Source organism: Haliotis cracherodii, unplaced genomic scaffold (assembly GCF_022045235.1).
Source record: "Haliotis cracherodii isolate W230 unplaced genomic scaffold, xgHalCrac1.p SCAF_7, whole genome shotgun sequence".
NCBI classification, from domain to species: Eukaryota; Metazoa; Mollusca; class Gastropoda; order Lepetellida; family Haliotidae; genus Haliotis; species Haliotis cracherodii.
Window position 1 is genome coordinate 61,731,737 of NW_027266330.1, and position 24,990 is coordinate 61,756,726.

Consider the following 24,990-nt stretch of genomic DNA (forward strand, 5'->3'; position numbering starts at 1 on the left):
ACACCCCAAAACTGGACAAAATAATGGCCATTTCCATAGATGATCTAAAACGTAACGTGTTATTAAGTTGGTTGATGTCGATTGCGTGAGACCACACATTGTGTAGGGTGTTATGCGTAAATACAAGTACAGTGTTGCTCTTTTATCACTGATCCGGTAGTGATTTGCCTTAATGGTAATTCTATTACTCTCAAGATCCATGGCGTCATTAACCACAAGTGGGTAAAGGAATATTGTTTCTTATTTAAATTACATGTTTTAGATTTGTGGGAACGAATGCCCCGACATATCAACTAAAACTGTTTTTTAAATGATATTTCACGCGCTTCAATTTAATTGTCCGTTTGAATAATTACTGAGTCTGCCCGGAATTGAAGCGAGGTTAAAACTCTATTTACTACAAGATTAAAAAAAACAAAGTTTCATTACCTCCAATATAGCAGATAAGAAAAAGGTCAGGGTTCCGCGTTTATTGATGAAACCACAGCCGAAGTAAATGACGGCAAAGCGCCGTGTCACATAAATTTCTCCTTCACATTTTTAAAGTGAAGGTAGGCGACAAAATGATATGTTCTTTTAAAGGCCGGATTATTGTTTTAAAAATGCAGTGACGCCTTATCATAACTGAGCAAACGCTAATTGAACAGACTGAATTGAGCGTAATATCTGTGAGTGAGTGAGTGAGTGGGTTGTGTTTAACGCCGCTTTTAACATTATTCCAGTTATATCACGGCGTGTCAGCTTAATATGGGAGGAAAGCCCGAAGTGATGCAGGTTTCAGACGTTTACCACTTCGGTGAAACCCACGAGTACGGGTATGGTGCTGACAAACCTAGAAACATAATCGGGACGAACCGGGATTCGAAATCACAATCATAGGTGTCTGGCGTGGCCTAGGGACCCAACTCTGCACAGCGAATCACGGCGCCTTAGACGACTGGGCCACCTGTGTCCCCTCGCTGTATGGCCCAGCACAAGGGCGGACTAGACTAGACAAGTCTGGGCATGCGCATCAGCGGCGAGGTGCAATTTAGCTTCTACCATTCTATTTAGAGGTCACCGGGTGTATTTGCTCATAATGTCAACACTAAAGGCTTATGAACGGGTACCCTGTAGGATGAGAAGATAATGTAGTTGTTAACCTCCAAGCACCTAACAGGCAGCTTGGGTTGTATACTCCCCAGGGAGCTGTGCATACTGATCCAGTGACTGGGGTCACAAGATCGCTTTGAGCATGCCCCTGAGAGCTGTTGAATTATGCGCAAATTACATGGCCTATCAGTATTAAGTTCAGATTAAAATAAAACATGCAGCAAAGAGTGTTTGGGTGATCCTGGCACAGTCAGGCTGGTTAGGCTCATTATCAGCTCATGGCCCTTGCCCCCTCTACACGCAGCCCAGACAGCGAATGGGACTTCTCCCAGGTAGCGCTGCCTTGTCAAACCCACCCAGAACTTTAAGGAGAATGTGAAGACTCCCCAACACTCAGCCTTCTGCATTACCCAGATTGTCAGAAGGGCTGTATTCCTGCTGGCAAACCCGGGTACTCTCCCGATGTCAGTCAACACATTGGGAGGTACCACACCTAAGGCACCGAGAACAATGGGGATTCGGACAACTTGGGATGCAAGCGTGACATTTCGAAAGCGAGGTCTGCATATTTGCCATGTTTCTCCTGAATCTTGTCAATCACATTACTGTTAAAAGGGACAGAAAATTCAATGATATACTAGTAAATGATTGATTGGACTTATCAAAAAGGACAATATCAGGTTTGTTGGCCTGGATATGTCTGAGGCTGTCCAAAGCATTTTGTATTCATCATTTTCCATGACGCCCTCTACATATTCGGGATCGTACCATGGGTGGACCTCTGTGTCAAAACCACAACAATGGCGAAGACGGTAATAAAAGGATCGAGCCACCCCATCAGGTCGCTTAATATACAGGTTCTGTGCCAAAGCTGGGTATCCACTCACAATGTGTTGGACAGTCTCATTAAATTCACTACATAATCTAAATTTCATATTCGCATTTTGATGCAAAATCACACATTGAAGGTTTTGAGTTGGAAGTGACTGGTCCTAACCAGCAAACAGAAAGCCTTCTGTTTCACTTTTTAGGCCAGACGACTTCATCCAAGCTAAGGACTCCGCAGGATTGCTGATCTTCTCAACACACTGCACATAAACTCGATGCATATTATCATTATTATTATTGTTGTTGTTGTTGTTGTGGTGGTGGTGATGAAAACGTGTCCCAAACTTCAGTAGCATCTCAGCTTTGTCTTCAAACTAATAGTCTGAGCTTCGTCTCGGTTCAAATGTGAACAACTCTGCCACTCATTGTGATGACGATGAGTGGTCAAGTTGCCTTACTAACGCGAACAGACAATGACTGTTTTTGTATTTTGAAGTACAGTAAACTACGGTTATAACGAACACGCTTATAACGAACTGGCGGATATAACAAACTCACATTTTGGTCCCGACTATTTGCTGTAGTTATGCTTTTTATATGCTTATAACGAACTACGGTTATAACGAACTAAAATTAGTAGTCCCTGTGAGTTCGTTATAACCGTAGTTTACTGTATTTAGTGTTTGTGAAGGAATACCAGCAATTTGTACGTGATACCCATGTAAACACCTTAATCCAATGCTATTCGTTTTCTTTTGCACTGAAACTACTGTGAGATAGTGTTTGCTGTTTAACGCCGCACTCAGCAATATTCCAGCTATATGACGGCGGTCTGTAAATAATCGAGTCTGGACCCGACAATCTAGATAGGAGAAGACAATCCAGTGACTGGTGTCATGAAATTCGAAATGCTTGTCATAAGAGGCGACTAACGGGATTGGGTGATCATCCTCGCTGACTTGGTTGATGCATGTCATTGTATCCCAATTGCGTGGAATGATGCTCATGATATCAATCACTGGATTGTCTGGATTCGATTATTTACAGGCCGCCGTCACATAGTTGGAATAATGCTGAGTGCGGCGTTAAACAACAAATAAACCTTAAACAATTAAAAAGCATCAACGTAACAATAAATCAACCAATAAACGAAATTAAATACAGCACAAATATACTGGACGTATGTTTCATGCAGTACAATATGAAATAATGAGAATCTATAATTCCGAGCTTTGACATCTGTGCCTCATTTGAACTAGTCTGTATATTCGTTGTGCACAATTTGTGCGATTCGATCGATGTAACAAGTAAATTCGTAATGCACGCACAAGGAATTAATGCAGGAGTTCAAAGTTTGCATTGCAGAAAGTAGGTTAGTATGCTGTCAATTTGTTACAGATAATCTACAATTGAAACTTTAACGTCAAAGATGTATCATAACTTCGACTATTAAGCAGAAATATAGAATGTTAAGTTTCCTATCTGATCGAGGGTGTAAAATTAATTGCAAATAAAAGACTGGTTTGAATAAGAGATTTCATAATGTTTTTCCTTTTTATGCGTAATAAAACTGCAAATCGCCACATTTAGTTTTAAACTGATTACAGCACTGTGCTAAAAAACATTTAATTTTACTGCTTTACATAAACTGTGGGCGAACAAAAATCTATCTAAACGACATATATAGTTTCAAATGATTGGTTTTTATGCTTCTGTATAACGTTAAACATTCCATACGACAAACAGCTTGCAATATATGGCGAAAATCGAGAGAATAGCACATATGCACAGAAAATGGCGATTAATCCACTGTGCTTTGAACTAGGTCATTGCAACTCTGCCTTGGTGAGAATTTGATGTGGGTAACGACGATATAAGTTCGTATTGTTTTGTTCTCGAAATAACCAAACCATGTCTTTTTAGCTTTCGTCACCAATTTTAAGAAATGGGGATATCGTTCTGCATACCAAAAACAGTAATAGCGACATGGGTGGCTACGGAAGCCTTTTAGGGCCATTTGTTTTATATTTTATTCGATACTATCCTGAAATTTCAAGTTATTATCTTGAAATTTCAACTTAGTATCTTACAATTTCAACTTAGTATCTTGAAATTTCAACTTAGTATCTTAACATTAACAAGATCATTGTCTTGAAATTACAACTTCTGTATCTTGAAATTTCAACTTGGTGTCTTGACATTTCAAGAACTTTATCTTGGAATTTCAACTTCTGTATCTTGAAATTTCAAGTTAGCATCTTGAAATTTCAACATAAAGAAATATATTAAAAACTGGCCCTAAATGGCTTCCGTAGGTGGCCGTATGTAAACGTTTAATTATTTGTTATATTCCCGCCTTCACTTGATTGTTGAACTGTAATTTGACTCCTATTGGTCAGAAATAAATGGCAGGCTGGTCTTACAATCAAATGTAAGGATTTACAAACTTTGTGTTTGCGTGATGGTTTTCTTTTTGTGTTTGAAAGCGTCGTAAAAACTTTTAGACAACACTGCCAAACCTGTACATAGCTTATTTTACACTGACTTGGCGAGGATCCTCCATTCTGGATTCCTTGTAATGAGAGGACCACAGTCAACCATGTCCTGCTTGACTGTGTTGATTTGTCATCAAAAGGGATAAATATTTCAAGTCATCATCTGTCAATGATCTTTTTTTATAGTATCAGTTCTCATTTAATTATAGGTTTCTTAAAGAAAATAGACTTGTTTGAAAATTTTTGATGAATATGTTTTGAAAATACATAATTGTTTACATTTGCATCTTTTACATCTGTGACACGCCTACTTTTACCGCCTTTGATGACATGTTTTATATAGTCAAAATTATTGTTTTCCTTTTGCATAAATTTCTTTAGTCACGATATGGCTATGTGACTATAAATCGTAACTCACTCACTCCCTCTAATGACTACAGAGCAGCTCGCATCAGAACTTGACGCAATATACGTTCCGTTGTTTCTCCTTGTCCGGGGGCGGTCGGGTAGCCTAGTGGTTAAAGCGTTCGCTCGCCACGCCGAAGACCCGGGTTCGATTCCCGACATGAGTACAATGTGTGAAGCCCATTTGTGGTGTCCCCCGCCGTGATATTGCTGGAATATTGCTAAAAGCGGCGTAAAACCATACTCACTCACTCTCCCTGTCCGCGTTCTCTTCACTGGCTCAGTATACGAACGTATTGACCTCAAACACCTGACTTACCCATGCATTCATAGAACAGCTCCCTTTTATTCCCAAGATATGATCTCAAGTTATAGACCTGTCCGTGCACTTCGATCATGTGACCAGCTCCTACTCAACATCACCTTTTACAACCTCAAGTCCTTTTGTTCTCGACCATTTCAATACGCTGCTGCTTAAGTATGAAGTTCTTTTCCACTCAGCCTCAAATTTGCTCCTGCGTGTCATCTTTCAAGTCACGACTAAAGACACAGCTCTTTGAACGTCAGATTTGACAATTCAATCAAGTATCTGTCTCGTTTGTTTTGTCTGTTATATATATATATATATATATATATATATATATATATATATATATATATGGTTGGTTGGTTGGTTGGTTTGTTGTTTAACGCCACACTCAGCAATATTCAAGCTATATGACGGCGGTCTGTAAATAATCGAGTCTGGACCAGACATTCCAGTGATTAATATCATGAGCATCGATCCACGCAATTGGGATCGATGACATGCATCAACCAAGCATCTCTATGGAACCTGCCTTCGTGGTCTAGTGGTAGAGCTTCGCCCGGAGAGCAGAAGGTCCGGGGTTCGACCATCACCGTGGGTCAATTTGGAGAATTGGTCTTTTAACGCAGATCAGCTCGATATCAATCAATGATTCCGATTCAAAACAACACTAGAGACTAACAAGTCCCGAGTATCTTCCAAAACAAATGCCATAGTGCCACTCACACATAAGTTGTTGTTTTTGTTTTTTTGTTTAACGCCGCACTCAGCAATATTCCAGCTATATGACGGCGGTGTGTAAATAATCGAGTATGGACCAGACAATCCAGTGATTGACATCATGAACATCGATCCACGCAATTAGAATCGATGACATGCATCAGCTAAGTCAGCGAGCCTGACCACCCGATCCCGTTAGTCGCCTCATTCGACAAGCATTGTCGCCTGTTACGGCAAGCATGGAGGTGTGACAACTCCCCGTAAAGGTATGCCCCGTATTGGGTAGCATTACGCATCATCTTGACAAGCAACATGTCATATTTTGTAAATAACGTTGAATGGCTACCACAAAAGGTTTGGAATAACATGACTCGGCGTTTAATAGGGATACCTTGATTGACAAAACCCCCGGCCCCAACAAATTTAACAGAACAAATCCTCTGGCCTTCTTTAAGTCCAACTTGAGGAGAGAATTTATATCTAACCTGTCTGTCCAATTACATGAGTAGTTATTGATCTTTCAAATAAATTTGGGATTCGGAAATTTGTATTTCTATGTCAGGTACACACCACTTTGAAGAGGGTCAAAATCAAACTTGCCATCGAAATTAAAAAAAATGTAAATTCTAAAAATCCCTAAATAGCAAAAGGCACCAGCTGACAACCTGGCTTTTGTGTGGGCACAGTTCTAAGAAAGATTACCTTTTACTTTTAGAGGTATGTTCCAGACAAACACATGACCTTGAACAGAGTCAAATTCAAACTTGTTGTCCGACCCGTGAAGATCCGGGGTAGAACAGGTCTTCAGCAACCCATGGTTGCCGTAAAAGGCGACTATGCTTGTCGTAAGACGTGACTAACACGATCGGGTGGTCAGGCTCGCTGACTTTGTTGATATACGTCATCGTATCCAAATTGCGTGGATCGATGTTCATGATGTCAATCACTAGATTGTCTGGTCCAGATACGACTATTTTCAGACCGCCGTCATATAGCTGCAATATTGCAGGGAGCAGCGCTAAACAACAAACTTGTTGCCATGGAAACAACAACATTTTTTTTTAATTTACTAAATAGCGAAAGGAACCACTTCAGCCCTTGATTTATACATGTACCAAGTTTGGATGTAAAATGCTGAATAGTTATAGTTCTGCTACGGATACGACACCAACATGAGATGCATGTATGGTCCGGACAAACACACCACTATGAGTCCAAGTCAAACTTGCTGCCATGGAAACAGGAACTTTCTTTTAAAAATTTAAATTCCTAAAAAGCAAAAAGCACCACTTAGGCCCTTGATTAATACATGAACCAGACTTGGATGAAAAGTCTTTCACGGCTTTCAAGTTGTGCTTCGGAAACGACACCTACCCTACCAAGGAACCGCTCCAGGGTCTGATATATCGGCCAATTTCGGTAAAGGATATTGACCGTATTTGAGTTGTGCTCCGGAAGGGAAATCCATTCCCTTACAAATTGTTCCCATGGAAATCGATTAAAATAAAAATGTCGAAAATACGCAAATAGCAACATGCTCACTACCTAAGCAACGGTAAAGGTAAACGCCATAGTTAACCTGTACCTGATGGTGAATTGCATATATCCAGATACGGAATGAAACGTCAATGTGTTAGGAACTTATACACGTGAAACGGACCAGTGTCACTCGACTGATATGTTAAGATTTCAAACATATTGAGAACATATTGAATTATATAATTACCTGAACTCGTGTTGGAAAGTGTGGTCCTCGTGTAGTAACGTACAGGTAACGTCTCCCACACAGCTGTTGCTGACAAGTGTTTTAGTACAGGAAAAGTCGCGTCCGATCTATTCTGAAAAAAGAGCATCCCAGATGTTTAAATGGATTGGAAATCAATACCAGTGAACAGGCGTGACGCACAGACACCTACATAATCCATTCACGTTCTTTGTGAATGTAGTACAAGTCATTGTGAAAGGCTGAAATATATGATGGATTTATTTTCATTTTGTTGTATTCATACCTATGCCTACACATGTTTGTAGTATTGTTTTATATGTGGAATGTATGAATTTTATAGATTGCTACAACTTAGCCAAATATTTGAAGATTTGCCCGAAGGAGGGGATGCCATCTCTGAAACGTACATATCTTTGATGAACGCAAGCGAATATACAGAACATCACAAAAAGTAAGACATAAAATCTTGACCGAGATTAGGCTGAAGCTGGGCTTCTTGTATTATGTTCGGTTTAAACTGTAAATACAAGCACGAAAACCCATCTACGTAATCATACTGAATATCGGCAGTTAGCACCATCGAACGATTTCAACTATATCATACGCATGTGTTTAGGAATCACTATGAATCACTATCAAACGTCTTGAAAGCTTTACTGCTGCCTTCAGCGTTGTATCTCTGATCAAACAACTCTTGAGCAGGAGCCGTAGAAAGAGCATGTTTGATTGAACCTCAAATGTGAATGTAGACATCAAAGGCTGGAGCTGCCGGAATATTACTTGACATTAAGGGGAAGTTGAAGTCATCCATTCTGTCCTGAGGGGATGTCACTTTTATCTATACATTTATCTTGTTTGTTTTGTTGATTACCGCCACACTCAGCAATATTCCAGCTATGTGACGGAAGTCTGTAAATAATCGAGTCTGGACCAGACAATTTAGTGATTTACATTATGGGCATCGATCCACGCAATTTGGATACGATGACATGCATCAACCAGTATTCCTGGTACATGATACCACTAATCTGACACTAGTTTTGTTTGTTTTGTTTGTTTGTTGTTTTACGCCTCAGTAAGCAATATTCCAGCTATATGACGGCGGTCTGTAAATAATCGAGTCTGGACCAGACAACCCAGTGATTGATATCTTGAGCATCGATCCAAGCAATTGTGATGCAATGACATGCATCAACCAAGGCAGCGAGCCTGACCAGCCGATCCCGTCAGTCGCATCTTACGACAAGCATAGTCACCTTTTACGGCTAGCAGAGATTGCTGAAGACCTATTCTACCCTGGGTCTTCACGGGTATGACAATAATTTAAAGATATCAGACTTCGATATACCTGAAGCTCAAGTTCAACCTTTTGGCTAAATTCCCTGATTTTAATTTTGCCAATCCAAGTAGAAATTTTGATCCACATGTAAACATATAATTTGTCAATGCAAGAGAATAACCAGTCTAGATTATACTCACTGTCGTTGTCGAACAGTGGTGCTGATCACGCCGACCGGACCTATTCTGGCCTCATTCAGCCGTTAAAATAATTTTGGTTTATTTGTTGTTTACCGCCGCACTCAGCAATATTCCAGCTATATGACGGCGGTCTGTAAATAATCGAGTCTGGACCAGACAATCCAGTGATTAATATCATGAGCATCGATCCATGCAATTGGGATCGATGACATGATTCAGCCATGTCAGCGAGCCTGACCACCCGATCCCGTTAGTCACCTCTTACGACAAGCATAGTCGCCTTTTACGGCTAGCATGGGTTGCTGAAGACCTATTCTACCCCGGATCTTCACGTTTTTAATGAATTTGACATCAATCTATTAGGCGAGAAAATGTAGTTTTATCACAAGAAAGTTATTAACTTGACATCACGTTACTAGGGATACACAATCAGTGTTATGGATGTAGATTTAAGAACGGGTCAACTACCTGAACACAAGCACAATTTATAACTGCAATTTCGGAGTTGACAAAGAGTGAGTGAGTGAGTGTGTGAGTGAGTACGGGTTTACGCCGCTTTGCGCAATATTCCAGCAATATCACGGCGGGGGACACCAGAAATGGACTTCACACATTGTGCCCATGTCGGGAATCGAACCCGGGTCTTCGGCGTGACGAGCGAACGCTTTAACCACTAGGCTACCCGACCGCCCCCGGAGTTGACAAAGAGCGTACTTTGTGTGTGTGCGTATGTGTCAGAGAGGTCTTTGAATGACACCTAGGGATTTGAAATAAACATGGAATTAATTAAATTGCTTTTTTAATAATGATGTTCGTGTAGAGTCAAACAGCATTATCAAGCTAGTTTAACTGGCCAACCATAACTTGTCAATAGTTAATGTGCATGTGCGTTGCACGGCGAAGCGCACCTATTCACGATGAAGGTAAACAGTCCTGTCTTCATGTCGTAGTTGGCGTTTCACGTCAACCGTTTCACAAGTTAGATAAGGATAGAAATAGTTTCACAATGCCTTGGGTATGTTCTCCACTGTGAACCAATCATTGTAAGTAAGTAATTTGCATTAATTATTGCCATTTTCATTAACTGTTTCATTTAACGATTTTATGTTTGTATGTGAAAAGGGCATCGAAGTGACAAGCCATCAACAAAGGTTCTAAAAGACATATACTGCTTCCTTTGCTGCTGAAATGTCAACTGTTCATCATTTTGATTGAGTACATGAGGTTCATTCGTAACCACTTGACCCTGTCCCCAACCTGCCCAAGTCTCGTCCTCAAACGCTCAATGTTGCGTGCGAATACACGAGACAATCACAATGCACGTGAAACTAAAACTCATTTGTAAAATCGATTCCCCAGTCGTTGGAAACGTTTCATCTAGGTCTACACCAAAGTGACAGTCAAGCGCGCTGTATCATTTTAAGAATAAGCAAGTATCCCGTGGGTTGTAATTATAGCAGAACCGTGAAGATCCGGGTAGAATAGGTCTTCAGCATCTCATGCTTGCCATTAAAAGGCGACTTTGCATGTCGCAAGAAGTAAACTGTGTGGGTACAGGTGGTACATGTGTAGGTACAGGTGGTACATATGTAGATACAAGTGGTACATGTGTAGGTACAGGTGATACATGTGTAGATACAGGTGGTACATGTGTAGATAGAGGTGGATCATGTGTAGGTACAGGTGGTACATTTGTAGATACAGGTGGTACATGTGTAGGTACAGGTGGTACATGTGTAGGTACAGGTTGTACATGTGTACGTACATGTGGTACATATGTAGATACAGGTGGTACATAAGTAGGTATAGGTGGTACATGTGTAGGTACAGGTGGTACATGTGTAGATACAGGTGGTACATGTGTAGATGCAGGTGGTACATGTGTAGGTACAGGTGGTACATATGTAGATACAGGTGGTACATGTGTAGATACAGGTGGTACATGTGTAGGTACAGGTGGTACATTTGTAGATACAGGTGGTACATGTGTAGGTACAGGTTGTACATGTGTACGTACAGGTGTTACATGTGTAGATACAGGTGGTACATGTGTAGGTACAGGTGTTACATGTGTAGATACAGGTGGTACATGTGTAGATACAGGTGGATCATGTGTAGATACAGGTGGTACATGTGTAGGTACACGTAGTGCATGTGTAGATACAGGTGGTACATGTGTTGGTACAGGTGGTACATGTGTTGGTACAGGTGGTACATGTGTAGGTACAGGTGGTACATGTGTAGGTACAGGTGGTACATGTGTAGATACAGGTGGTACATGTGTAGGTACAGGTGGTACATATGTAGGTACAGGTGGTACATGTGTAGATACAGGTGGTACATGTGTAGATACAGGTGGTACATGTGTAGATACAAGTGGTACATGTGTACGTACAGGTGGTACATGTGTAGGTACAGGTGGTACATGTGTAGGTACAGGTGGTACATGTGTAGGTATAGGTGGTACATGTGTAGGTACAGGTGGTACATGTGTAGGTACAGGTGGTACATGTGTAGATACAGGTGTTACATGTGTAGGTACAGGTGGTACATGTGTAGGTACAGGTGGTACATGTGTAGGTACAGGTGGTACATATGTAGGTACAGGTGGTACATTTGTAGATACAGGTGTTACATGTGTAGGTACAGGTGTTACATGTGTAGGTACAGGTGGTACATGTGTAGGTACAGGTTGTACATATGTAGGTACAGGTGGTACATATGTAGATACAGGTGGTACATGTGTAGATACAGGTGGTACATGTGTAGGTACAGGTGATACATATGTAGGTACAGGTGGTACATATGTAGATACAGGTGGTACATATGTAGATACAGGTGGTACATGTGTAGATACAGGTGGTACATATGTAGGTACAGGTGGTAAATGGGCGGGTACAAGTGGTATATGTGTAGGTGCAGGTGGATCATGTGTAGATACATGTGGTACATGTGTAGATAAAGGTTGTGCATATGTAGGTACAGGTGGTACATGTGTAGATACAGGTGGTACATGCGTAGGTACAGGTGGTACATGTGTAGGTACAGGTGGTATATGTGTAGATACAGGTGGTACACATGTACAGATGGTACATGTGTAGGTACAGGTGGTATATGTGTAGGTACAGGTGGTACATGTGTAGATACAGGTGGTACATATGTAGGTACAGGTGGTACATGGGCGGGTACAAGTGGTATATGTGTAGGTGCAGGTGGTACATGTGTAGATACAGGTGGATCATGTGTAGATACATGTGGTACATGTGTAGGTACAGGTGGTACATGTGTAGGTACAGGTGGTATATGTGTAGGTACAGGTGGTACATGTGTAGATACAGGTGGTACATGTATAGATACAGGTGGTACATGTGTACGTACAGGTTGTACATATGTGGGTACGACTGGTACATGTGTAGATACAGGTGGTACATGTGTAGATACAGGTGGTACATTTGTAGATACAGGTGGTTTATGTGTAGGTACAGGTGGTACATATGTGGGTACGTCTGGTACATGTGTAGATACAGGTGGTACATATGTTTGGTTCAGGTGGTTCATGGGTGGGTGCAAGTGGTACATATATAGGTACAGGTGGTACATGGGTTTTGGTACAAGTGGTTCATATGTAGGTACGGGTGGTACATATGTAGGTAAAGGTGTCACATGTGTATGTAGAGGTGGTACATGTGTTGGTACAGTTAATACATGTGTGGGTACAGGTGGTACATGTCTAATTACAGGTGGTACATGTGTAGGTAGTTGGTATATGTGTAGGTACATATACAGATACAGGTGGTACATGTGTAGGTACAGGTGGTACATATGTAGGTACAGGTGGTTCATCTGTAATACATGTGTAGGTACAGGTGGTACATGGAAGTGAACAGGTGGTACATATGTAGGTACAGGTGGTACATATGTAATACATGTGTAGGTACAGGTGGTACATATGTAGGTACAGGTGGTTCATATGTAATACATATGTAGGTACAGGTGGTACATATGTAATACATGTGTAGGTACAGGTGGTACATATGTAGGTACAGGTGGTTCATATGTAATACATGTGTAGGTACAGGTGGCACATATGTAGGTACAGGTGGTTCATCTGTAATACATGTGTAGGTACAGGTGGAACATGGGTTTGGTACAGGTGCTTCATATGTAGGTGGGGCGGTCGGGTAGCCTAGTGGTTAAAGCGTTCGCTCGTCACGCCGAAGACCCGGGTTCGATTCCCGACATGGGTACATTGTGTGAAGCCCATTTCTGGTGTCCCCCGCCGTGATATTGCTGGGATATTGCTAAAAGCGGCGTAAAACCATACTCACTCACTCATATGTAGGTATGGGTGGTACATATGTAGGTACAGGTGGTTCATGTGTAGGTACAGGTGGTACATGTGTAGGTACAGGTGGTACATATGTAGGTAGTTGGAATATGTGTAGGTACAGGTGATACATGTGTTGATGCGGGTGGTACATGTCTAATTACAGGTGGTACATATGTAGGTACAGATGGTACATGTGTAGGTACTTGTGTAGGTACGTTAAGACGGAACCTAAAAATACTATACTATAACAACATCTTGCACAAATATCATGGAACGTCATGGTCACATATGATTAAACGGCCGCTGTTTGGGAAACAATTCACTCAAGTCGTCCCTAATATATCCTTATGGTCTTATCGCCCAGCGCGGGGGGGAATACATAATTGAACTACTTTTCGATCAAGTGAACATCACATTACATCACATAAAATGACATGACATTACCTGACGGTCGTGAAACTTACATGTAGTACTTCCATGAAACTACTCTCCTTTAATCTAAAGGTGTGCCTACATGTATATTTGTTAAAACCTGTATTACCACGCCTGCATTACCAAAGTCAAGTAACGTCACGTGACACACAACTCGCACCCTAGCAGAAGTGTGTGTAGCTAGCGGAATAAACTGAGCTGACAAAGGGACAAAGTCTGGTATTGTCTGCCTTGATTGCAACATGGCCCTGAACACTTTGTTATCAGATCACTTACAACTAAGTTTGCATTGCTAGTTAATTGTATCAGCGGTAAACCAAATAGGATTTTAGTTGTATTTGTTCGATTAATATTTCTACTTCATACCCACGAGGTACTCTTTAATTGACTGATTGATTTCCATTGGCGTGCGTGGTCCGATATTAGCAGATTGATATTTGAATTAGTAATAAAGCCATTCAACATGCCGTAATCAGCACCGTAGATGTGAATCAGGCGAGACTTATTTCATCCATATACTTATTAATTTAAAAATGAGGGTGATTGAGTTAAAACTTGACGTCATATCGGCAATATATCAGCCATATCGTGAGAATCAATGCGAAGGAAAACGCACTGTATTTCCAAAGTTGAACTAAACAAGGGGCTCAATATGGCAGCTAAAAAAAAACAAAACAAGAAAGGGTTGTCCAATGGTGGTGTATTTTATATGTGTATCATAGTCATGTTATAGACTCTATGGTGGCAGTGTTAAAAGATGGTACTTGTTGTTACCCTGTCTGGCGCTCGGCATTAAAGCGCTAAAACAAGAACTGGTAGGCTCGGAGTCAGTATACTGTGTCTGAGTGGGGTATTCATGTTAAACTGCGGCATGGTACCTCAGTGTGCTAGCACTATAAACCGGCATCAGTCCGGACTAGCAAAAGCAGCCACACACACGCGCGTGCATATAAGTGCAATAATCTTGGACGCGACGTTAAACCCAATTTCCAATTCGCTGTGCAGGGTTGCGGTGGGTTTCACCGAAGTGGTAAACGTCTGACACCTGCACCACTTCGAGCTTTCTTCCCACATTAAGCTGACACGCCGCGATATAACTGGAATACTGTTAAAAGCGGCGTTAAACCCAACTCACTCACTCACTCACTAAACCCAATTTCACCTCACCCACCACTGTTTTCAGGCTAGTGAGTGAGTGAGTGAGTGAGTGGGTATGGTTTTACGCCACTTTTAGCAATATTCCAGCTATATCACGACGGGGGACACCAGAAGTGGGCTTCAAAAAATTGTACTCATATCGGGAATCGAACCCGTCTTCGGCGTGACGAACGAACGCTTTTACGACTTGGCTACCTGACCGCCCCTTCAGCCTAGTAATCCAATTTTGAAGTGTATACATTTTTTGCACGGCAGTTTATGATACGTGACAATACGACGGTGTTGAAATATGGGACATATCTCGCGGGGAATCTACGTCCCATCTACTAGGTTGAATATCACCATCAAACTTAAGCGAACGTGACATGACGTCACATAGTTCATGAGGACACAATATTCATGACGTCAGAGAAAGGGAAGCGACTAATTTCAAGCTCACCGTTGTCCCTAAATTTCGATATACGCTCTCTCAGTCGATATCTATTTTTTGCCATACCTGCTTTGTAATGTAGGAACCTCATCTTTCAGAGTTTTCCACGCGACGCAGTGACGCAATGCATACAATCACACACAACGAACTTTCGATCGACACGACACCAACAATCTACAGTAAACTACGGTTATAACGAACACGCTTATAACGAACTGGCGGATATAACGAACTGTTTTTTCTCCCGGCAATATGTATACTGAGTCAAATTAAAAACGTATCAGAGAAGGTTAATCATTAATGTCCAAAGAAGAATTTTAATTAACGGTGGTAACCATAATTTGTCCCAAGCACCTACGGTATTCGGTAATAACATCAACAGTTTAAATCATAAGTCTCAAGCACGAGAATCTGATGGCACACAAGTTCAGGAGCGTGTATGGCCACCATGTGCGTTGACAACTGCCACACAACACCCCAATTACGTGGATCGATTTTCACGATGTTAATCACTGGATTGTCTGGTCCAGACTCGATTATTTACAGACCGCCGTCATATAGCTGGAATATTCCTGAGTGCGGCGTTAAACAACAAACCATACCAAACCAAATAAGAGACAAACAAACAGGTGAGGTGAAATTGGGTTTAACGTCGCGTCCAAGATTATTGCACTTATATAGCGACGTGCATGCACGTGTGTGTGTAGCTGCTTGTACTATATCCGACTTGTGCCGATGTTATAGCGCTAGCTCACTGAGATACCATGCCGCAGTTGAACATGAATACCCCTCTCAGACACAGTATACTGACTCCGAGCCGACCAGTCCTTGTTTAAGCCCCTTAATGCCGAGCGCCAGACAGGGTAAGAAGAAGTACCATCTTTTAACCTCTTTTGGAATGACACGGCCGGGGATCGAACCCTTTACCTTCTACCACTAGACCACGGAGGCGGTCTCCGGGCGGACGCTCTACCACTAGACCACGGAGGCGGTCTTCGGGCGGACACTCTACCACTGGACCACGGAGGCGGTCCCTGTCGCGAACACCTGGTATCATCATTGAATTTCAGTGGGCAATGCATATAATTGAGGCTGTTCATAATATTATTTGGCAGTATAATGATTGTAACTGTTTTACATTGTTAGTGTTGCGATTCAGTAAAGTTCTTTGTGTTTATTAAGAAAATGACGAGTTGTCAGGAATGAAGTATTATTTAATGTAAGTAGTGGCGAGGAAGTTATTATATTTAGATGCTCGAATTATCTGTAAACTTCCGGAATAACATGGATCGGTGTCAAGCGTTATAGAAACACGTAGAGTATTCTGTGATGTTCAAGTGACACTAGACTGGTCTGGCACTGTGTAGAAAGTGCTGGAAGCTGGTTGGTCTATAAAAGTGGAGCGGGCGCGTCCCTGTCTCATCTCACATTTCATCTGACATTACATCAAGACCAGCTTATGTGTGAGATCACCCCGGATTTCCCGCCTAGACCTATAGTGAAAGCTGGACCACTGTTGCGACGAGGTGAAATATTGCGCTTGTAATTGTCATTTTCACTCCTCTCACATGTAATACTGAATATTGTACTACCACTCTATTGTGTACAGCCATTGTAATTGCTGTGTAATTTGTATTGATTTTAAACCTAGTTAATTTTGCAGTATAACTGTTGATTGTTGTTTGTTTGTTGGTTTTACACTAAATTCTTTTACGTACATATTTCTCGGTTTACATTTTGTTTCAATTTGGGAATCAACACGTAACAATGTTAACAATCTTAAGACTTTTTAAAAAAAAAAAAAATTCCGTGTCTTTAAAATTTGTCTGTTCTCGTGGGACATAAAGGACCGTTGTTTAGATACATCCGCTTTTCCCATTTACCCGTCTTGCGTACTTTGTGGTTTCTTTGCAAAAAAAATGTTTTTGAAAGAATAATTGCCAAAATATTTCACAAGTCACTTAAAGTATAACTATCACCGTAGGAAAGCCCTGCTTGTTTACTTCAGTTATTGCGAATTTGTTAACATATACAGTATCACTATCTTCAGAAAGCCGGGGACAAATCAAGACAAATGTAATCTTCATGAGCGATGATGAATTGAATTACGAACTTCGGATTTTATAAGTGAGTGAGATTATAGATTGTGTTCGATCCACCTTCAGCAATATTCCAGCAATATCAAAGCGAGGGACACCAGAGGGAGTACCCTCTCAAACTGTTTTGAGTGCTATAGAATATTCCCCCTTAATGCGGCATTCATTTCAGACATTACACACAACGACCGACATTTCGAATTGCCTCTTAACAAAATGCCCTCCAGTTAATATAATCATTGAAACAATCATCTCCACTATCCGCCGGAACGTTAGATTGATTTAAAGGCAACATAGCGGTGGAGAATTATAGGAATGGATCACTGAAAACTTGTGCTGACCACAGGTAATCGTGAAAAGGGTAAGCATGTCCTGAACCTATGTTTGTCTTCATGACGGCGGACTGTAAAAAATCGAGTCTGGACCAGATAATCCATTAATTGATATCATGAGCATCGATCCACGCAATTGGAATTGATGACCTGCATCAACCAAGTCAGCGAGCATGACGACCCGATCCCGTTAGTCGTCTTTTACCATGCTTGTCGTGTCACGTTGCTGTTTGCGTGTCACGTGGCTGTGTGAGAATCATTTGGTTGTTTGAATGTCATCTGGTTGTTTGAGTGTCACATGGCTGTTTGCGTGTCACCTGGCTGTTTGAGTGTCACCTGACTGTTTGAGTGTCACGTGGCTGTTTGAGTGTCACGTGGTTGTTTGAGTGTCACCTGACTGTTTGAGTGTCATGTGGCTGTTTCACTGTCACCTGGCTGTTTGCGTGTCACCTGCTTGTTTGAGTGTCTCCTGGCTGTTTGAGTTTCATCTGACTGTTTGAGTGTCACCTGGTTGTTTGAGTGTCACCTGGTTGTTTGAGTGTCACCTGACTGTTTGAGTGTCATCTGGCTGTTTGAGTCTCATGTGGTTGTTTGAGTGTCATCTGGCTGTTTGAGTGTCACGTGGTTGTTTGAGTGTCACCTGTTTTTTTCAGTGTCACCTGGTTGTTTGAGTGTCACCTGGTTGTTTGAGTGTCACCTGGTTGTTTGAGTGTCATGTGGTTGTTTGAGTGTCATCTGGCTCTTTGAGTGTCACCTGGTTGTTTAAGTGTCATCTGGCTGTTTGAGTGTCACGAGGTTGTTTGAGTGTCACCTGACTGTTTGAGTGTCACGTGGTTGTTTGAGTGTCACCTGACTGTTTGAGTGTCACGTGGTTGTTTGAGTGTCACCTGACTGTTTGAGTGTCACCTGGTTGTTTGAGTGTCACCTGGTTGTTTGAGTGTCACCTTGTTATTTGAGTGTTACCTGGCTGTTTGAGTGTCACCTGGTTGTTTGAGTCTGATGTGGTTGTTTGAGTGTCACCTGGCTGTTTGAGTCTCACGTGGTTGTTTGAGTGTCACCTGGCTGTTTGAGTGTCTCCTGGTTGTTTGATTGTCATCTCCTGACTGTTCGAGTGTTGTCGGGCCCAGGTAATTAACGTAGATCCTCGCTCATGGTTTCCATAACAGGTTTACGTGGCCAATAATTCATTGTCAATACACTGCCGTGATTCAAATGGACTATTGATGACCGCGTCACAAAACAATATGGATTATTGACTTTGAACGTTTTCATATTCGAAACAAGCGGAGTCATTCAATGAGACAATAGTAAATCTGATCATGGATATGTCGTGTAAATGGAATTTCGTGTTCAGGAGGCCATATAATATGTCCCTCTACATGATGTATTGTGATGTTTTAGTTACACCATAACGTGTCAGCTTAACGCTGGATACAACAGCAAATTATCGCAGTATAGACTTTTACAACTTTGGTTGAACCCAAGAGCTCTGATATAATGAGATTATAAGGGGTGATTACCAAGTCGAATCTGTGACCAGAACCCACGATCAGCGTATCCCGGCACGACTAAGGGACGTAACTCTCTTGCGGTATCACGAATGTATCAATAACACAATGGCTGTATTCAGTGAAACCCTTTCAATCCGGACGTTACCGTTCCCACAGAATTTATCCGGATTAACAAACAAAAACTAATAATTCTTAACAAGGAACACCTTTCGTATTCAAAAAAACGTTCACAACCGACGCGTCCTGGAAGCGAAGTTTCCAGATTCCAAGTCAGGACTTATCACTGCACTGGAAGCATACATAAAGAAAAAGGTTGACAACTGACTTTACCTACCTGTTTTTCTTCTTCTGTGCCATGTGTGATAAGCTTGCGCAGTGAGCGTCAGGCCTTATTTGATGTGGTGCAGTTGGTGGAAACAAAAGATTATGGTCTTCATTGATTTTCAGCCTTTGCCGTGCCATCAATGTGTTTCGATTAGGCTGCACAGCCTTTACACATACCACTGCACGATAGACATGACATTAAATATCGATAGAAACGCACCTTATTTGGGTGCCGTGGGGTTTTAGATCGAGCAGGTGGGGAGTCACGATGTCATGAAGTAGGTCAGTCAATACATTATTGAGTGTTCGTTAAACGAAGCGTGTTAAGTCATCAAGCGAGTTGGTAGAGCGTGGGATGGAACTTGTATATTTGCCTTGTGCAACCTGCGACTGAAAACTGGCAAATGATTAAATTTCGGATAGTATTACATGTAATTACGTAATGGGTTCATTTGAGCATACACATCAGTTTTTTAAAGGGGTGCGTTTGGGATTCGTGGTGTAACTTTGTTTCTGTAATGTTTTCAAGTACATTAATTAGTGGTTTCATGCTAATAACTCGACGAATGGATATCCAACTAATCTAAAAATCAGCTAGAGCTCAAAGGGCAACCATATCCATCCTTAATACACTCAAATGTTCTAACACCCACAGGGGATTCGGTCACATCTTAAGGGATTCGGTCACATCCACAGGGGATTCAATCACATCCAAAGTATTCGGTGGCATCCACGAGGATTCATTCACACCCTGAGGATGCGGTCACAACTTCAAGGGATTCGACCACACCTCGGAAGAATTCGGGACACACACTCAAGGCATTCGGTTACATCCCCAGGGATTCGATCGCATCCACTCTATGCGATCACATCCCAAGGGATGCTGTCACACCCTCGGGGTATTCGGTCACATCGACGGTATTTGGTCACATCCACGAGGATTCAGTCACACACACGGTGATTCGGTCACCTCCACTCACACAATCAAAACTCTACAAATGAAACCACGCCTGTTGTTTTCACTTAAATTGTCCTTTAAGTGCGTGCGTGCGCGTGTGTGTAAGCAATCGGGCGGGCAAGAGCGCGTGCAGGGCCGCATGACGATTTCAAATGTATATATTTTGGACGATTTCAAATGTAAAATTTACGGTGAAAACCCTTTTGTCCGGACGGTACTCTTACTAAATCTTAACATAATAAACTGTAACAATTCAAAAACATTATCATCCGGATTAACGAAGCAAGTCTTACGCATAGCTTCTGAAAGCGTAATTATCTGGGTGAACTTTATCATGTCCATGGACCGGAATAGTGATAATATCTACAGTACTATCACAATAAGGTATTATCGATAACATATACGATCAAGTTTAACTGTGTGTTGCAAAGGCTATTCACTAAATGATAATCAATACAACGTGACGTATTTACAGGTAAGACATTGGCGTGTAGGAATGTTCGGTATAAAATATCTACAGGCTACATGTTATCTGGTCCTCGTGACACACATCATTTCAACATGATCAATCAGCTGGACACATCCACGGGGACATTTATTGCCTGTGTGATATATGACATTTATTATAGGGCTTCGATTGCCGCGCAGGTAATGTTTATACCAATGCTCTGGCCGAGCGATCTTGCTTCATATTGAAGAATATGATGGATGTGTCCGTCTTTACCTAATCCCTTGTATTCCTCAAGTAGTTACTAAATAATAGCTGCAAGCTGAGAAGAGGTATGAATTTTCAAAAATAATTGGATCTTATCAATAATCAATTACCCATTTCCCCCAGCACGCTTGTGAAGACAACTTGATATGTATGCTAGCGTTGTTACAACCCTTAATGTAAAAATTACTCTTAATGTAAACAATTTTACATTAAGGGTTTCGTGTTAACTCTTGTAAAAAACCCTTAATGTAAAAATTACTCTAAATATAAAAATATTTTACATTAAGGGCTGCGGGTCCACCCTTGTTACAACTCTTAATGTGAAAAATACTCTTAATGTGAACATTCTTACATTAAGGGTTGAAGTGATAGATAATAATAGAGTTTATGACCCTTAACCCCTTTAACCAATTTTTATTAAACTTACTGTTTTACAAATGTTATGTTTCGATATTCTGCAAGGTACCCTCGTTACAAGCCTAATACCGTAACGACGGAAAGGCAGACTCAGCCCAAGCAGATCAGATCAAGTTGTATATGATGGTGGGTTGTTAGAATGGTCCATTAACAGAGTTTTAAGCATAAAACAATGGGCATTTTGTTGCAGAATTACGGATATGACAGTTAAGCACACACCAGAATCATATGCTATTACAAACGAAAGGAATTCCAATGCAATGATTAGTTTAAAAAAAACGTAGGTTTCCCAAGTACCGTGCCGAGTCAAAGATAGCCCCTTAAAGTTTACAGTTTTCGGATCTGAAGTCTATACCTTTTCTATAGCAGTTTAGCATATCCTGTAGTAAGACCATTGTTGGTTGAAAATAGCGAAAAAGAACATTAGGCATACGGCCTGTAGAGTACTTCATGTCAGTTATAATTAGGGATCGACCATTCGATCTTCTGTGGGAGCTGACATCAGCTCACCACGGAACTTCGGACCACGGAAATCGTAGTGTGAATAGATTTCGCATGACGGATTACGCACGTCGTACAAAGACGGATGGCAATACGTCACATAAGCCTATCGGACATACAATGCGACAAAAGGCCAAAATGTCGCGTTGTCGCATTGTCGCAATGTCAGCAATGTTGGCTAATTTTGACACTTTTTGCTTGTTTTTGCAAGGGCGACAATTCGACAACGCGACAATGTCCCTTGAAGTATTCCATGTACAACCGCAACATATTATAACATTTTTGGGGGTAAACGAGTATACTATAAAGACACAGCCAATATTTGACACATTTCAAAACAGCGAGCGACTGAATAGAACACCTGCAAGACTCGGTTCTATGTCACTGAACCCCAAATTTCAGCCCCGTATAAAAGAATTGGTGTTATCTTTGTATCAAAACATTTGAAGTAAAAGTGAGGCTAGTATGGTTTCAAGGAATTTAAACTAATTAACAGGACCATGCACACCTTTCTTGCCTAAATTGCAAAATTATTTAAGCATTCGACCTCAGTAATCTATTGCTACAATTGTTGTTGACAGTATTGCCAAACACAATAAGGTCTTCCGCAAATAGAAGTAAACAAATATAAATACCTTCCGAATGTAACTTAACACCAACACGACAATTGTGTTTCATTTCAGTAACCAATTCGTTTATCTAAAAAAACTGAAACAAATAGTGACAAAGCATACACCTTGCCTCACACCCATGAAGCAACAAATATACCAGATACTCTGTAGTAAGTCTTTACATTACTGTACATGGATCGTAACATTTTACCCAATCTTGTATATCAATAGGGTTTGGTCGTTGCGGTCGTCCAGACACACACTTTATGATGTCCCAGAAACGTTTAGAGTCTACCGCTGCTGCATTTTCTAGGTCACTCCTTTTACATTGTGCAAACTGGCCCTTCTTGATTCCACACAGTTTTCTGTATTCTTGAAAACTTTGTTTTACTTAATAAGGTAGGAGTTATCTTCTGAACGCATTTAAATAATGGCACCGTTCATGTCTTTTTACAGAGACACTGATCATCACCTTGAACATGTCACTCGATGCTAAACAATAATCTATCGCACTACACCCAAAATGTCCAATAGGGGGCACGGGTGGCCCTGTCGTCTAAGGCGCCGCGATTCGCCCCTTGGGCCCGATTATGTTGCTAGGTTTGTCAGAACTATACCCATTCGCTATTCGCTTTGCAGAGTTGCGTGCCTTGGGCACGCCAGAAACCTATGATTGTGGGTTCGAATCCCGGTTCGCCCCGGTTATGTTTCTAGGTTTGTCAGCACCATACCCGTGCTCGTGGTGAACGTCTGAGGCCTGCATCACTTCGGGCTTTCCTCCCACACTAAGCTGACACGCCGTGATATAACTGGAATACTGTTAAAAGCGGAGCTAAACCCAACTCACTCACTCACTCACTAAATGCCCATTAAATGTACAGTCACCGATTACACAGTCAGTTCCAAATCTTCCATTCACAATATGTATGTTCAAATTTGAACACATTTCCAAAAGAGTTTTTCCAAAGCTATTTAGTAATTCATCATATAAATATCTTTCCATCTCAAATTGTGTAAAATCTCTACTAAGTAAACATTACTTTCAACATGGTGAATAACATCGTTCTCCACATAGTCCCGCGTCACACCGGTTATACTGTTCATGTACATTGGACCCGTTAAGATCCAGGTTCTTCAGCAACCCATTCTTGCATTCTTGCCGTAAAAGGCGACTATGCTTGTCGTAAGAGGCAACTAATGGGATCGGGTGGTCAGACTCACTCATGATATCGACCAATTAATTGTCTGGTCCAGACTCGATTATTTACAGCTGGATTTATTCATATAGCTGGAATATTGTTGAGTGCGGTGTTAAACAACAAACAAATAGACAAACAAATCTAAGTACAATGATAGAAGCAGCTGGGTACTCTTCCAGTGTACTCAATAAAAAATACAACAAAAGCTCTACCCCATTTTGTCTATCTTTGTTGTCACACCAGGTTGATTTTTCCGGCTGGATATATGTAAACACACATAATGTATCTCTACTGAAACCAAACAAACTTTTATCCAACAGAATAGTAATAGCATGTTCTCTGTATCGAACATCAATAACATATCTTACCAGTGAATATTTTATGAAAAGTATACCTCCCTAATACCTCCCGAACTTGAACGTTTTTTGTGGCTGGTCATTTTCTATTGACTATGTTTCATATAAAGCAAAAATGTCGTGTTCAGGTACAATAGAAACAAAGCCAATATCGGACAGTTTGATGGTTAAATCTTCTATATTTCTTGCAATGTCAGATATGTTTTTGCATAACCTTCGACCTTGACGGCAGCGCCCGCTCCTGATCCACAGTTGACAATGTTCCACTTGAGTCGTGATCTGCGACTGGAGCCGACAACTGATGCTCATTACCTTCCAGAGTAGTAGCTGGCATGTCCTCAATAACGAGCCTGACATTCTTATTATAGCCACTCTTTGTTCTCAGGTCTGAGCAAAGTCAGTTTCTCACGCTGTCGCTTATTACGAATAATTGCAAGAAATCGAGCAAAAACAAAAAAAATCACGTGAAAATAGCACAAATCATCCTACATTTCCAATCAAACTTTGTTTATAAGAATATTTTACATTAAGGGGCGATACGTACGATATTAACTGTAATTTTTAAATC

The 24,990-nt window shown here is 41.2% G+C and overlaps 1 protein-coding gene across 2 annotated transcripts in view; it reads right to left on the reverse strand.

The window, feature by feature from the left end:
- The window catches only part of LOC139447652 (neuromedin-U receptor 2-like), a 100,573-nt gene extending 80,864 nt beyond the window's left edge, over nt 1–19,709 (reverse strand). For both annotated transcript variants that reach the window (XM_071229078.1, XM_071229076.1), the window contains exons 1-2: nt 19,676–19,709; nt 7,574–7,685 (exon numbers count right to left, since the gene is read on the reverse strand). The gene's annotated coding sequence lies outside the window, so the exon portion shown is untranslated. The remainder of the gene's footprint in view (nt 1–7,573; nt 7,686–19,675) is intronic.
- Nucleotides 19,710–24,990: the final 5,281 nt, after the last annotated feature.